This window comes from Prionailurus viverrinus, chromosome F2, assembly GCF_022837055.1.
Source record: "Prionailurus viverrinus isolate Anna chromosome F2, UM_Priviv_1.0, whole genome shotgun sequence".
Lineage (NCBI taxonomy): Eukaryota > Metazoa > Chordata > Mammalia > Carnivora > Felidae > Prionailurus > Prionailurus viverrinus.
This window is the reverse complement of record NC_062578.1, coordinates 65833690-65849709: the sequence shown is the minus strand read 5'-3', so window position 1 is coordinate 65849709 and position 16020 is coordinate 65833690. Positions and strand designations below refer to the sequence as shown.

At 40.4% G+C, this 16020-nt stretch overlaps 1 non-coding gene across 1 annotated transcript; it reads left to right on the top strand.

Moving 5' to 3' along the window:
- The first annotated feature begins 1286 nt into the window (after window positions 1-1286).
- Window positions 1287-1393, top strand: LOC125156829 (U6 spliceosomal RNA). The gene has a single exon (XR_007148804.1). It is a non-coding gene; the product is annotated as a U6 spliceosomal RNA (small nuclear RNA).
- Window positions 1394-16020: the final 14627 nt, after the last annotated feature.

Here is a 16020-nt window from a genome sequence, read left to right as displayed (position 1 = left end):
AAGAAATCCTGCTAAGCACCAGGCCCCAACAGTGCAACATAAATAGATTCACACACAGGGCTGGGGTTGGTGTTTTCCTAGAAATAGGTCACATCACAGGTGATTTTCTCTGCTAAGGTGATGATTTTGGGCAGGTGAAGCTAATAGAGTAGTTATGGGGGTGGGGCTGGGAAGGAGAATGGGAGAGGGAAGAGACATTGTTGTCTTAAAAAAGGGTTCTTTATGACTTCACCTGTTTTTATGACCATGGCAAGTCTCCTGAAAATGATTTCAGGGATTGTACTTCAGGTCATGTTCCTCATAGTGATTGTTTTAAAGATTCTTGGAGAATGCTTTCTGCTATTGCCACAGTATGAGCCTTGGGCAATGAGCCAAGGTTGTTTTAAATCTCAGTTGAAAGCTCTGGCTCTTTGCATGTGAATATGTGCCAAAAAGGAGTCTAATAACTTATCAAGTTGAGGCACCTCAGGGAGGTCCAGAAGCAGGAATTTTTGAGAAGGGGTTTAGGGAGCAAGGTTATTAACTGTTGACCCAACTGTAGCCCTTTTCGGAGCTACTATTTGTCTTTGGTTTATGGAGTACATTTTTTTTTTATTTTTAATTAATTAATTTTTTTGCAAAGACAATCAGCCTGAAAGTCCTGAGACCTAGGTTTTTTTCAATGAAACTTTTAAATGAATATTAACTGTGTTATTGGCCAACCCCAATTATCAGTCTGCGCCTCAATTTTGTCCTCTGTAAAATAGAGATAGCGTGTGTCTGACATACCTCCTTAATATATCTTTCAAGTGAAAGTTCTGTGAAAGAGCACAAAATAAATTATCTCTGCAAATTATCTCTCCAGCATCTCTTGTGCACTGTACTCACAGCTACAGGGAATTCAGAAAATGTTGAGGAAATATTTATTTCTAGTTTCCAGAAGACAAAGATACGGCCTACAGAGCAGAGAATGACAAATTCCTTCTAGGTTGATGTAGTGGATACTGTGGTGTGCCACTCACATTTCTATCCCTGTCTTCCATCCTTTTCAGATGGAGGTAATTCATTCCCCCAGGAGTACTGACAGCTGACAGTTCATGGCTAAATACTCCCTCTGTGGTCCTTGCCCAAGGTCTTCACAGCCAATGACTGGTGGGCAGAGGGAGGTATAGTCCCTGACTCTCTTGCTCGCAGCTCCAGAGCTCCCCAAGGGATTGACTGTGTGCCAGTAGAGACAGTATTGCAGCCCAGCTTCTTCTTTGCACAATCCTGCTTCCTTCGCTTCCCCAATAAAATGCCTTCATGCGATACTCCCTTGGGCAGCACATACACTAAAATTGAAACTATATAGGGCAGATTAGTGTGGCCCTTGCAGGAGGGTGACAAGCAAATTTGTGAAGCATCCCACATTTTCCAACCAATAAAATCTTGATTGTGAAAGAAAAAAAAATCCTTCATGAAAGTCTTTCGAGTTGGCTTCTGGGGAAAAGAGTCCTGTGGGGAACTGATAGAAGGAAGGAGGCAAATCCTGTTTTGGGAAGATGAGAACAGAAAAATCTGCATGTGGGAGATGTTTTGTGTGATGTGGTTTGACAGATGTGTGGGGCTTTCACTGAAAGAGATGGTGGAAGAGGAAGTAGAGAAAGAAGTATTTATTACTCTATTGAGAGGAAACAGAATAAGTGAAAGCTCAGAGATCAGAAGTATGCAAATCTGGAAAGCAAAGTGCAGAGAGCCTGGCTCTGTGATTCACTCATAGGACACATAGGACACAGTCAGGACGAGAAGGAGGATGTGTATCTATAATGGAGAGTCCTAAAATCCAGTCTTACAGTAACGAACTAAACCAGAGCAAAGGAAAAGGCATGGAAGGTTTTTTTAGAGGAGGAGTTATGCAAGATAAGCTATGTTTTCCATGAATGATCCAGAAGCAAAAATAATGAAGGGCTCTAAAATGGAGGATGTTTTATGGTGCTTAATAATCTTAGATGATATCAAAAATTAGAAGAGTTCCAAATGAAATGAAGATAAGGGTGGTATTGAAGCAGTTTGAAAATATACATAATTTTAATACCTGGAATATTCCTTTTTTTGTTTTTTTTAATGTTTATTTATTTTGAGGGAGAGAGAGAGGGAGAACGAGTGGAGGAGGGGCAGAGAGAGAGGAAAAGAGAGAATGTCAATGCAGAGCCTAGCGCAGGGCTTGGTCTCACAAACTGTGAGATCATAACCTGAGCTGAAATCGAGAGTCAGTCACTCAGCCAACTGAGCCACCCAGGCCACCCTCTTTTTTGTTTTTTAACTTAATAATTATCCAGGCCAGCTGGCTTGAGGACGACTGGAAGTGGGGGAAAAAGAGAGAGAGGGGGAATATGAGAGAAAGAGAGAATATGAGACAGAGAATAGTACAAAGAGATAGGCTACATCACATTTTACCCCATGATCAATTGTTTATGGGACCACAAGCTCTCTAGCTCTGTGGCCTTGAGCTAGTCAGCAAACTGAGCGCTCTGGAATTGTAACCCAGCACATAGGCTGCATCAAGCATAGCTTGCTCATAACTTATCTTGGGGTTGAAATTCATCACTGCAGCTTATTGTAATTGAGGCAAATGATTTCACTTCTCAAATTCTCATATTCTTTATTCGCAGAAGTAAATGAGTTGTGATGGAATTTTAAGAAATATTGTGTGAAGTGCTTTGCAGTGTGTGGTGCGTAGTAAACACCATACACATATAACTTTTTTTATCGTTAGCTTTGCCACCGATTGTCTAGACCACGGAAAGAGTCTTTGACACCTATGAGTTTCTAATTCCTTATCTGAAAAATTAGTTGGTAGCTTTTCACTTTCTATATTTTTTAAGTTTTTAAATTAAAGTTATTACTTTCTATATTTTTAAAAAAATTTTTAACGTTTGTTTTGGAGAGAGTGTGTATGTGCACGCGTGTACGCTTGTGTGCGTGCATGAGGGGGGGGGGGGCAGAGAGAGAGGGAGACACAGAATCCGAAGCTCCAGGCTCCCAGCTGTCAGCACAGAGCCCGACATGGGGCTCGAACTCACAAACCGCAAGATCATGACCTGAGCTGAAGTTGGATGCTTAACCGACTATGCCACACAGGTGCTGCACTTTCTACATGTTTAATGCTAGGTTCCAAGTAGGATTTTCTTCAGAATTAAAATAAAAAAGCAAATTAGTTAACCCCAACACAAGAAGATAGGTATGCTCTGTGAACTCCCCAGAAACAGGTGAGGAACTTGAACGGGTGATGGGAGGAACAAGATATCATTGGCTTTCGTCCTTGCCAGGGTTAGGGTCTGTTTTGGAATTGTCTGGTCAACAGCACATTGCTTTCTGAGACTCCGTGGGTGCTAGATCTGCCAAATGCTTTTTTTTTTCCCTACCGGAAAGATATTATCTACTCCAACTACTCACAAAACATTTGCATTCCTTGCTGTTGGGTTTGAGCCAGAGCCAAAGGCCCTTAAAGCTTCTTTTGCATGACAGTGTTTCCTGTGAAATACTGCCTTGGTCAGGCACTGGATCAAACCTAATTCATGAACTGATTCTTGTTCCTCTGCTCTGCTTTCAATATCCTCAGCTAGGTGTTAGGAAAAGCTTTGTAGGCATCCACTGTGTCAACACATCAGCCCAGCTTGGATTTTAGCAGAGACCCAACCGAAGGCAGACAACAAGGAAACTTGCTGCAGCAGAACATGGAAATAATCCCTTTCTCACTTCCCCACCCTCATCCAGTACAAACTTGTAAGGTGTTCACTCCAGATTGAAAAGGGACTCTCTCACTGACTGGGGGTAGGACCAGAGGACAGTGTGATAAACTGGTATCTCTTATCTACTGTAGGTGAGGTTTTCAACTATGTATGATGCCAGTGTTTGGACTTCTATCGTAGGTCTGTTGTGCTTTACATTTGTCATATAGTTTCTACTCAATGGAGGAAGATTGTTTGGAGTATATGCCCTTTGTGAGTCTCTGAAGGCATATTAGGGAAATGTATATACTAAGTTGATACCCAGATTTTTGTCCCATCTCTTGTCCTTCACCCAGCTACTACTGTAGAAAGAGCTGTTATACATTTGAAAGTCGTAGAAAGAATCAGAAGGCTTAGGCTCTTGTTCTGGTTCTATCTGTAAGAGTTTATAGGACTTTGGCAAGTCAGTTGCCCATCCTGAGGTTTGGTTCATTCATCTGAAAAAGGGGAGTAATGGCAGGCTGTGGGGAACTTTGGATGGGATTGCACAAGTGTCCTGTGGATTTCAAAAATATAACAGGCATATGAAGTGGAATCATGATTTCACAATTTTACATCAGGCTGCCCTGACCAGAACTTCACAACCACTGGACTTCCATCGATGGATACTTTTTCAACTCTGCTATACGTAGAGGAAAACATAAGACTCATCTTTCATTACTCTTTGACTGCTATCCTTTATATTACTTCCTGGAAAGTACACAGTGGTTTATCTGGTGAGGTCATTATGTTTTAGTCAATGGCAAGAGCCCAAAACAAATATCTTTACTGCCTTTTTGAGATAAATACTTGTAAAAGGTTAGTTGGTGCTGTGAAGGATGTCTTTCTATTCAGAAGGAAAAAGAAAGAACTCACAGTGGGCTTCTGATTCCCACTATCAGAAGCTACTTCCTGAGAGCTACTTACCCCCTTCGAGTAAACTTGACCCCAGCATGAAGAGATCAGCTTGTCCTTAGTGGAGAGAAGCAGGAAAAGAGTGTATATCTCCATCATTTGTCTATCCTACTGCAGCTTATCTTCTGTCTTTGCAGACCAATGTTTGTAACTAAACTTCTTTATTTTTGTTAGGAAAGCATTGGAAGAGAGGATAACTGTAGTCAAGGAAAGTCAAAGAGTGCTAGAAATGTAAGTACGTTGACATTAATCTCTGGCATATCATCTTCCGTCTGGATTTATCGCTACCTTCTAATTCCTGGTCATCTTCCACATGGCAGAAGCTAATTCCCTAGGTCAAGGGAACCCTTTCCAGAACATTTCAATACCTCAGTGTTTTCCTGTTTTCCTGCCTGTGACCAAGAATAGCTTGGCATCTTAAAGGAGCAAGTTTCACATTTGAGGACTCTGCTTTCATCCAGAACATCGATGGCACAAATGACTTCCCCATTCGGGAGAGTAAGTCACTTGTGTAGTAGAAGTGATAAGGCCGCCATTGTATGGAAATTTCCAAACATAAAGCAATAACCCCACATTAATCCCACTTATCCCAAGCATTGCACTCATAGAACAAGTCATGGGTTTTTTCTCAGACACTGAGGTTGCGGAGAGCCAGTGAGGAGAAAACCCAGCACAGCTGACTTAGTAACCAGGTTAATTTTTTGACAGTCTGTCATGACTTTAAGTATTCAGACACTTTCATTAAATGATCAGTGTGAGCCATACCCCATGGTCAATTGGTCATGTATTCCCATTTTATATGAATAATGAATACTGTGAAGTTCATAGAACTTCAGTGTCTTCTCATAGCCACTGTACACACAGCCTTCTGTCACTGGATTCTAGACCACATCTTAAATTAAGACCACATCTTAAATCCATCTAATGGATTCTTAAACCACATCTTGATTCCTAGATCAACTTATCCCTATTGATAAGTAGCAGACACTGCAGCTTTTTTAACCAAAGCTAAGGATCATTCTGGAGAGACTTGAGTAGCTAGAGCTTTATTTCTCCAGGCCCATTCTGGGAAAACAGACTCAACCAAATGACCGATTGATTTTCCTATAAAACTCCTCTGAAAAAAAAATCCCTTTCCCCTAAGCCAGTCCCGAAAAGTCTCCCATTCACTTCTCTTGACTTATTCTGATCTAATTCAAATTCCAGAGACTTCTTAAAAAAGGTTTTGTTTATCCAGACATCTAGAAAGATACAAATAAATACATAGATAGGTATACCAGCGTGCGCACATGGTGTGCACGCGCGCGCACGCACACACACATACACACACACCTTAATATTAGATGCTACACTATCTCTTATGTGTTAGTCAATTCTCCCACCTAATTAAGGGCAGAGTGATAGAGCCTGAGGCTATGTTACACTCAACCCACCACAAAGGGTGTGTATGAGAAAGATCTGACAGATGTGCATGGCTGGGTGGAGACTTGTTATCTCATGCTAAATTTTCTTCTGTAATAGAGAGCAGTATGGGTGGCTTGCCAAAACAAGAAAGTGGGTATGTGATATTTCTTTTCTTAAGTGAGATCTTTATCATAATAATGACACAAGTGAGCTCTTTGTAATCACAGTGGAATATGCCATAATGTTATAAACCTATCATTGTAGTGATTCTACATTTTTGTCACTACGTTTATGATGAGCTTTGTGGAAAATTGTTGTGGATGTCATCAGACCTTTGGTCTTCTCATACAATTTGATAATCCCTTCTCGAGGTTTGTAGCCATCTTATGGTCACCAGAGACAGACTAGCACACGTTGCACAGCTGTGACTTATTACTGATTGGGTCATCTTCCTTAATTTCAGTTAATTTATTAAACAATTTGTAAGGTCTCTATCAGCTTTAGAAGTCTTGAGCTTTATATGTAATTTATTTAATTTCCATAATGAGACTTGCTGTCTCACTTCACTGGCCTTTGAATCATAAAAACTTCAGTCTCAAGTTTATTTACAGTCATAACAGTTCACTAAAATGATATGTTGGCTGACTCCTGCTATTCAAAGGCTGGTCCACCGACTGGCCCTATCAGCATCGCCTGGGAGCTTGTTAGAAATGCAGAATCTCGGTGCTGAACCCAGATCTACTAACTAAGAGTCCATGTTTTACCAGGATCTCCAAATTATTTAGACACACATAGAAATTTGGAGTAGAGGGCTGGCAATAGGGACATCCTCCAGGTGTGATGTCAAAGTTATTGTGAGCCATCACCTTCTCAGTGGTACGGTTAGCTCGCAGGGGCCAAGCTGATTCTTAGATTACATGAACTGCTAGGCAGTGAGGAGGTTGGAGCTTCCCTGCTAATTGCCAGTCGACAAATTCTTTCAACTACTGCCAATGATTCAGAGAATCTCTTCTTCCACAGCTTATTTCATAACTTTACATTTTTTGTGTCTATTGGAGAGATTGAATGCTGTGGGTCAGCATGATAGGCATTCCTCAGTTTTCTCATATGTACACTATCTGCTTGGTTGTGATTGTAGGAGGTTTCCTTATACTGGTTGGAATATAATTCAAGAATACTGGTTGTTGGGTTTTTTTGTTTGTTTCTGTGGGATTATCTAATAAGTGACCCTGTTCAAATCAAGCACTAAATTTTATTTCTTCCACCATCCATCAGCCAGAATTGCATTTCTGAAAATTAACCTTTTTTTGTTTAGTTTATTTTGATAGAGAGGGAGAACAAATAGGCAAAGGACAGAGAGAGAAGACAGAGGATCCGAAGCAGGCTCTGTGCTGACAGTGGAGAGCCTGATGTGGGGCTCAAACTCATGAACTGGGAGATCATGACCTGAGCTGAAGTTGGACACCTAACTGAACCACCCAGGTGCCCCTGAAAACTAACCTTGTTAAATTAACCTTGTTAAAAGCTAATAGACTCTAGAAGTCAGATTTTGAATTAAAGCTTCCATATAGACTTATTTTTTAAGTTTATTTATTTATTTTGAGAGAAACAGAGACAGCATGAGCAGGAGAGGGGCACAGAGAGAGGGAGAGAAAATCCGAAGCAGACCCTGCACCTTCAGCATGGAGTCTCATGCAGGGCTCGAACCCACAAACTATGAAGTCATGACTTGAGCCAAAACCAAGAATAGGCCACTCAACCAACTAAGTATAGACTTATATAAATGTCTGTTGTGTTTATAATTCAAAGGTTCAAATATAATTTCTTCAGATTTTGATCATTTATCTACCAAGACACTGGTTTCTTAGGTGATATTTTCAAATTGAAATACAAATACTTAACCTCATCAGGAACTGTCAGCCTCTTCCCTTTCCCCAACATATGCTCCACATGATGAGTAAGGATTCACTTGCAGATTGTCCTAGTTTTTGATGGAATCAGTGCAAATCCAGTTGTAGTGAAACACCTCCCACTCTGAATCTGGGTGAGATCCGTGACTGCTACGACCAATAGGATATTGTCAACAGGCCACTAGGCCAATTTCCAGGCCAACTCCTTCAATATTGGCAGCTTCCACTTCCTTGGAACATTCTTTCTTGGAGCCCTGAGACCATCATGCTAGACATGTGGAGGGGCTATATATAGAGAGCTGCACCAGGTCCCAGCTGTGCTAGCCACGCTAGCTCAGACTCCAGACATGTGTGTGAAGAAGCCTGCCTATGACTCCAGCCCCATCTGCAACCCCACTGTAATTGTATGAGAAATACCAAATGAGAAATACACAGCTGAGCCTCCCGGCCTCCAGAACCATGAGAGATAATGCTAAGTTGCTACATTAAGCCACTGAGTTGTGTGGTTGGTTCGTTCTGTAGCAATAGATGACCAGAATAGTTGCTCTGTGTCTGAGAGCTGAAACTCTTGGTTTCAATCAGTTCGTCACACTTCAACAATGGTGTCAGTTGAAACTTTCATGGTGGTGCCATTCTGTCCATCCGACAGATCAGAAGCAGGAACAAGGCCTCAGCAGTGGGTTGAGAGAAGCTTTGGGAAAGGAGCCTAATAATTGCAGCAATAGTTACATATTTGACTAGACCTTATACCAGTAAAAATTTCCATGTAGAAATATGATAGAAGAAATCATAAGGAAGTATTTCAAGTGTTTAACTAAATATAAACTTCAAACTTCTATGCCACATCAAGATAATAATGAAAGCATTAATTGTCCACGATACACTGGGAAAATAATTTGTCACAATCATGACAAATCAGTATCTTAACATATAGTTGTCAATTTTTATTTGTTTTAAAATAGGAACACATATGAAGCTTCTAAGTAAGGCTGAAAGAGCATGTAAACAACTCTTATTTCTTGGAGACTTCCATTCTCCTACTCCACTCTGAACCAGATGCTTTCCAACCGGAGGCAAAGATGTCATCCTGGGACATCTTTTTACTCTTCTCCCTCTTATACAGATCCCATATCTTCTTTGATTATTATTTGTTTATTTCTTCTTCTCTCATTTTCCTGGAGCACACCTTAGAGTACCTTACTTAGAACAGGTACATGTGAAATAAATCTTATGGGTACTTACCTGAAAAAAAAAGTTTATATTTTGCTCTCATATATTTTCTTACATGCATAGTAGCAGCCTGCCTGCTGGAATCCTGTTTGAGGAGGCGAGAAATAGGTGAACTCTTCCCCAATATGAATTTTTATCTGGCACCTCTGGTTCTACTCACTTCCATTTTCCATTTTGTCTGCTGCTTCCAAGTTGTGAGCCCCACCTGCATTCTTTACCATATATCACCTCTTCTTTCACCCATAGTTTTCTTACATGTTTTTGGTTGTATGGTTCTCTCTGACGTACTGCATCAGTGAGAGCCCCAGCAAGAAACAGATGGCGTTTTACGAAATAAGATTATGTAAAGAAGCTTTACTAAAATTAACAAAGCTGTGAGCAGAGTCCAGGGAGCCACAAAAAACAGGGAAGACCCAACGGATGGAGGAAGACAGTAATGAGGAGAAACCAGTAAGAGAGAGGTTTTTAACGAGAGTTGCTTTTAATGCAGGGATGAGATAGTCTGCAGCAAACCAACAAGTAAGGTGTCAGGGAGAATAGATTCCCTAACCCGAAAAATTTCTTTCTGAGGATCCCTATTGGAGTAGCCCAATCAGAAGTCAGGGGGCAAGAGCACCCTTTGACGGAGTTCATGAAGGACAGATTCCTGGGAGAGATACCAGAGTGGGAAAAGGTAGAAAGTAGATGTGCAAGGACAAAGGGAAGATACCCAGCACATCTGCTAAATCAGTTGCCACTCTTTCATCTGGATTCTTTCTTTAATAAAGGGGTAGATATTTCTCATCTGAATCTATGCCATCCCTCTGAATAGTTTTTCTTATAGGAGAAAAAAATAAATGTCCATCATCAGTCCTCAAGTTGTTTAACCCATATATATATATATATATATATATATATATATATATATATATATATAGTTAATTAATAGTTAATTGTTTTGCTAAATAGGATCTAGTTCATTGTTATCCCAGTCCATATATATATATTTTTTTTACCACTGAATGTTGTTCTGGTATACTCCATCTGTTTACTATTCAATGTTATACCCATACAATGTAATTTATTTGGTTCCATAAAAAGTACAACTCTTTCAGCATTTTAATGGTCCCCCAAAGATGTCTGTGGGTTAATGATGCTGGATCTGTGAATGTTACCTTGCATGATAAAAGGGACTTTGCAGATCTTCAGAAGTTAAAGATTATAAAGTGGAGAGGTTATTCTGGATTACTTGGGTGGGCCAAATGAAATCACAAAAGCCCCTATAAAAGAGAGGCAGGGGGCTCAGAGTCAGAGAGGGAGATGGCAGGAGGATGCAATCAGAGGTCAGAGTGATGTCATTACTGGAAGGGGGCCATGGACCAGGGCATGTGGGCAGCCTTTAGAGGCAGGAAAGCCAAAGGAATGGATTCTCTGCTGGAGCCTCCGAAAGGAATGCAGTCCTGCCGACACCTTGATTTTAATTCCGTAAGACACAATTTTGGACTTCTGATCTCAAAAAACTATAAAATAAATTTGCATTGTTTTAAGCCATTGAGTTTGTGGGAATGTGTCACCGCAGCAATAGGAAACTAACATGAGCCTTCTTTTTCTTCTTCCTCTTTTTTTTTTTTTCATGGTGGAGTTAGAACCATATAATGTCACTGTAAGGCAATCTGAAGTTGCAAACTTCATCCTGGTTCTCAAGGCTGGGCTGCATCTCTGTTCCCTTATTCTTTAGGCTCGCTTTGGGGCACAGCTGCCTTCATGCCTGATATTACAACTCCAGTCTTCATTTGCTTCATCAAACATTTCACCTTTTTATCATCTAAGGGTTTTCACACACAGCATCCTCATAACCTGAAGCTTGTCTTTCAACTTTTCATTCTTCAGGACTCATTTATATACCTCTCAGTGAATCTCTTCCTCTATTCCAAAGGCAGGTGCTCTGGTTTATCCCATCTCACATATTTTTCTTTTCAGTCCTATGAGGTATCCCAATTAAAATAGTTACTTTCGTATATATTAGCTGTGAACTTTTGGCATCACTTTACAATATGAACTTCAATTTTTATTAATAAAGTCAGAAGTACTTATGGAGTTATTGCAGTGAATAGTTGAAGTGATATATTTAGAGTAGTTCTCCAAACACAACCAAATCTTGCTGAATCTACTAAACATGCTTTTCTCTCAATCTGAATGACTGGATCTTGTATCTCTTTAAATCTGTTTTATTTTTAATTAAAAAATTTTTTAATGTTTATTAATTTTTGAGAGAGAGATAGAGTGCAAGTGGGGAAGGGGCAGAGAGGGAGGGAGACACAGAATCTGAAGCAGGCTCCAGGCTCTGAGCTGTCAGCACAGAGCCTGATGTAGGGCTCGAACTCACAAATCATGAGTTCCTGACTTGAGCTGAAGTCAGATGCTTAACCGCCTAAGCAACCTAGGTGCCCCTCTTTAAATCTGTTTTAAATGTAATCTCTTCAGAGAACAGGTATCCTGGCTGGAATCAGGAAGTGAGAAAAATTTATCCAAGACTAGAAAGAAACTCCAGCCACCCAACCCACCACTCAGGCCTTATGCGGGGTAAAGACAGCTGTGGGGGGAAGAGAGGTCAGAGCACCACTTCCTGGCTGCTCTGTTGGGGAAACAAGAAAGACCCATGGAAGACATGGTTGTACAAGATGACTAGACAACTAGAAATTCTAATAAAACATGACTTTGCTCTAAACATAACACAGAAACAATAGAGAAAACTACAAGACCAAAGGGGCCATGAATCTCAGAGAGTGGTGATCCTAAGTTCACCCAGACTAGGGCTGAGGACCTTAGTGGTGACCCCACATGACCCACAACCAGTGGCATAACTCTAGAGGCATAGAACCCTCAGGAGAACTGGGGCCATTTTCCTCCAGCAGAGTGGGGACTTGGAAGCAAATATTAAGCTATAGACAATGAAGGTGTATTTCTTTTTTTTTAATTTTTTTTTTCAACGTTTATTTATTTTTGGGACAGAGAGAGACAGAGCATGAACGGGAGAGAGACAGAGCATGAACGGGGGAGGGGCAGAGAGAGAGGGAGACACAGAATCAGAAACAGGCTCCAGGCTCTGAGCCATCAGCCCAGAGCCGGACGCGGGGCTCGAACTCACGGGCCGCGAGATCGTGACCTGGCTGAAGTCGGACGCTCAACCGACTGCGCCACCCAGACGCCCCAATGAAGGTGTATTTCTTAGACATCTCTAGGTTGAGCAACAATGCCTGCTTAAAACTCTTCTAGAGTTTTTCTCTCCCATTAGAAGTTTCATGGGAGCCAGGACAAGAGTTAGCCTGATGCCGTTTTCATAAACTGATCTTCAATAAAAACTTTAAAAATTTTTTTTCAACTTTTTTTTTTTGGGGGGGGGGACAGAGAGAGACAGAGCATGAACGGGGGGAGGGGCAGAGAGAGAGGGAGACACAGAATCGGAAACAGGCTCCAGGCTCTGAGCCATCAGCCCAGAGCCTGACTTGGGGCTTGAACTCATGGACCGCAAGATCGTGACCTGGCTGAAGTCGGACGCTTAACCGACTGCGCCACCCAGGCGCCCCTTCAACAAAAACTTTTAGATGAGTGACTAGAATGACTATTGAGATTCTTATCCCATTGTAAGCATGCACATGGGCATTCACACTGTACTTTCTGCATTCAAGAAGAACTTTACTATGGTCTTTCTGTCTTGTATTTCAGAATTTGTTTTATATATCTGTGGAGGGAGGAGGGAGTAAAGAAAAAAGGTTTATTGCAAGGCTCTAAAATCAAACATGTTTTAATGAAAATGCTTTCTTCTTTGGGGATGAATCTGAAATTTGGTATACTGGTCTATAATCAAGGCCAACTTCTATTGAAAATAATGCTGAGTTTTGTCTGAGCTCACTGACAGTGAAAATGTGGAAAAGCTGGAAAATACAGCTGGACAGAATTAAGTTTGTTTCCTTCCACGGTGGTAAATGAGGTCAGTGTCTGGAGTAAGATACTATGTCCAGTCATATTTAGTCAACCTGGTGAACTGTCTCCAACCCTATCCCAAAGTATCAAGGGTTTGAGGGCCTTTCCTCCCCACCCCCCATCCAGCAATTAATCTTCTTAACCAATAAAGAGGACATATCCTGACTTAGCATTTGAAACTGTGAGGTCTTTACTTCCAGAAACAGTGTTAAAACAGTGAAGATGTGTTTATTTCATTTTGTTTTGCAGGGAATCTTTTATTCACTGAGGCACCACAGCAACTGAAAGAATACCTAGCACATATTAGTACTCAATAAAATATTTATTGAGTGAAAAGCATCCATTTTACCTCTACTTCATAGTCCCTACCTCTAAGTCCCTCTTGTTCTATGTATCCCAAAAGGAGTGACTCAAAATTAGCTGATAAAAGAACTTAAACATCCAAAGCTAAGGAGAAAAATACATAGAAACAGATCTATTTCCTAAAATGTAGAGAAAGAGGAACTCATATATGAGAAAGAAATTCTGTATTTCCCTCTATATGCAAAATGAAAAGGCTATTAATGTTGAATAAATGTCAAAGACTTTGGGATAGCATACAGAAATTACAATCCAACGGGCACCGGGTGGCTCAGTTGGTTGAGCGTCCAACTCTTTTTTTTTTTTTTTTTTGTAAAATTTATTGTCAAGTTAGCTAACATACTGTATACAGTGAGCTCTTGGCTTCAGGAGTAGATTCCCATGATTCGTCACTTACGTACAATACCCAGTGCTCATCCCAACAAGTGCCCTCCTCAATGGCAATCACCTATTTTCCCTACCCCCATCAACCCTCAGTTTGTTCTCTGTATTTAAGAGTCTCTTATGGAACATGTATTTTATTTAAAAAAATTTTTTTTAATGTTTACTTATTTTTGAGACAGAGAGAGACAGAGCATGAATGGGGGAGGGTCAGAGAGAGAGGGAGACACAGAATCCGAAGCAGGCTCCAGGCTCTGAGCTGTCAGCACAGAGCCTGACGCGGGGCTCGAACTCACGGACTGTGAGATCATGACCTGAGCCGAAGTCGGACGCTCAACCGACTGAGCCACCCAGGCACCCTGAACATGTATTTTAAACAAAAACAGCAACAAAAGATTTTGAAACTCTTCCTCATTTGACAAATGTGGAAACTGAGGCACAGGGAATGATTCTACCATGAGAGTTAAGGTTAAGGTACACATCTTCTAAGTTATAATCCAAAAATTTCTCCAGAATACTGCCTTTCCCTTTATATAACAAGGAAAAAATGTTTAGAAGGTTATTCATGTCTCTTGTAAGGCTTGCAAGTAATTCTGTGCATCTATTGTTTGGTGGGAGATCTTGTGGTTAGGAACAAGCCTGGGCCAAGAGCCACATTGCATGGCTGAATAGAAACCTGAAAAGATCTTTAATTGTACCATTTTGAAGGTAAACAATTCATTCAAGTGTGTTTAAAAATCAGAGCAAGTGATTCATCTTGATGTGGATCTGGGAGGGATTAGAAAGAAAATCTTCCTTCCTTTTTTTTAAAAATACAGTATTTCTGTGCAGATGAGATGAAGGTACTCACAGCGCCTGATCACTGTGATTTTGGACTATGATTGGTTGACACGCAGAGAGAACCCTCAAGTTCCTGACCTTTCAGGAAGTGTACCGGATATGAGGTAACGTTGGTGGAGAGAGGCTGATATTTAAGCCAATATGCAGTGATTCTTTAGACTTTGGGGGCATTTAGAATAATTTTCAATTAGTTACGGCAATACCCCACAAAGGAGGTTCAGACAGGAAAGCAGGGAAGGCCAGACAACTTTTGAGAATAACTGAACTGAAAGAAAAACTTGAAGGCTGAGCTGAAGGAGGCTTCGGTGGTATAAATATGACCTACACAATAGAGGAACACAGTTCAGCAAGCCAGAAAGAGCCCCCTAAAGTGAAATTTAAATAAATTATAATGAACATTAAAAATATAAAACATAAGGGGAAAGCCTGATAAATGTAACCACATGAAAATTAAAAACATAAACTCTTAATCATTAAAAGATACCATGAAGAGAGTGAAAAAGATAAGCCACACATTGGAAGAAGATATTTTTAACACATGTAATGGACAGAGAGCCCACGTCCAGAATATATAAAGACTTCCTCTTTATTAAAAAGAAAGAAATGAAAATAAAACGAAGAGACACAAATAGGCATTTCTCAGGAAATAGAAACACAGATGACCGTAAGCCGATAGAATGTTGCTCAATTGTATTACCAGAAAAACACAAATGAGACCACTAAGCTGATATTTCACACAGAGCAGTTTGATAAAATTATGCAGCTGGATTATAGGAAATGTTGATGAACGTGTGGGGCAGAGGAGACTATCATCCCCTGCTAGTGGAGCATATTAGTACAACTCTTTTGGGGGAGAAATGGAATTACCTAGTAAATCTGAACATGTTCCTGGCATAATACACAGCAGTTCCTCTCTTAGGTGATTATCCTAGGTAGACTGAACCTGTACTCTGGAATAGGGGCCAGGCACCAGGATATTCACAGCAGTGTCAGCAAAATACTGGGAAATTCTAAATGCATCTAAATGTTCAGCCCAGCTAAATGACTAAATAAACTGAAGTATTCATGAGCTGAAATAGTAACCACAGGAAACAAGAATTCATTATCAACAGGGATGAATCTCAAACACATAATGACGGCAAATAAGCATAAATGATTACCCTATTTACATAAAGGATCAAAACAAAAACTAAATAATTTATTCAATGCAGATACAGAAATAGGTAGTAAAAGTACAGAGAAAAGCACGGAAATAATTGAGACAAAATTGAAGATTAGGATTACCTCTT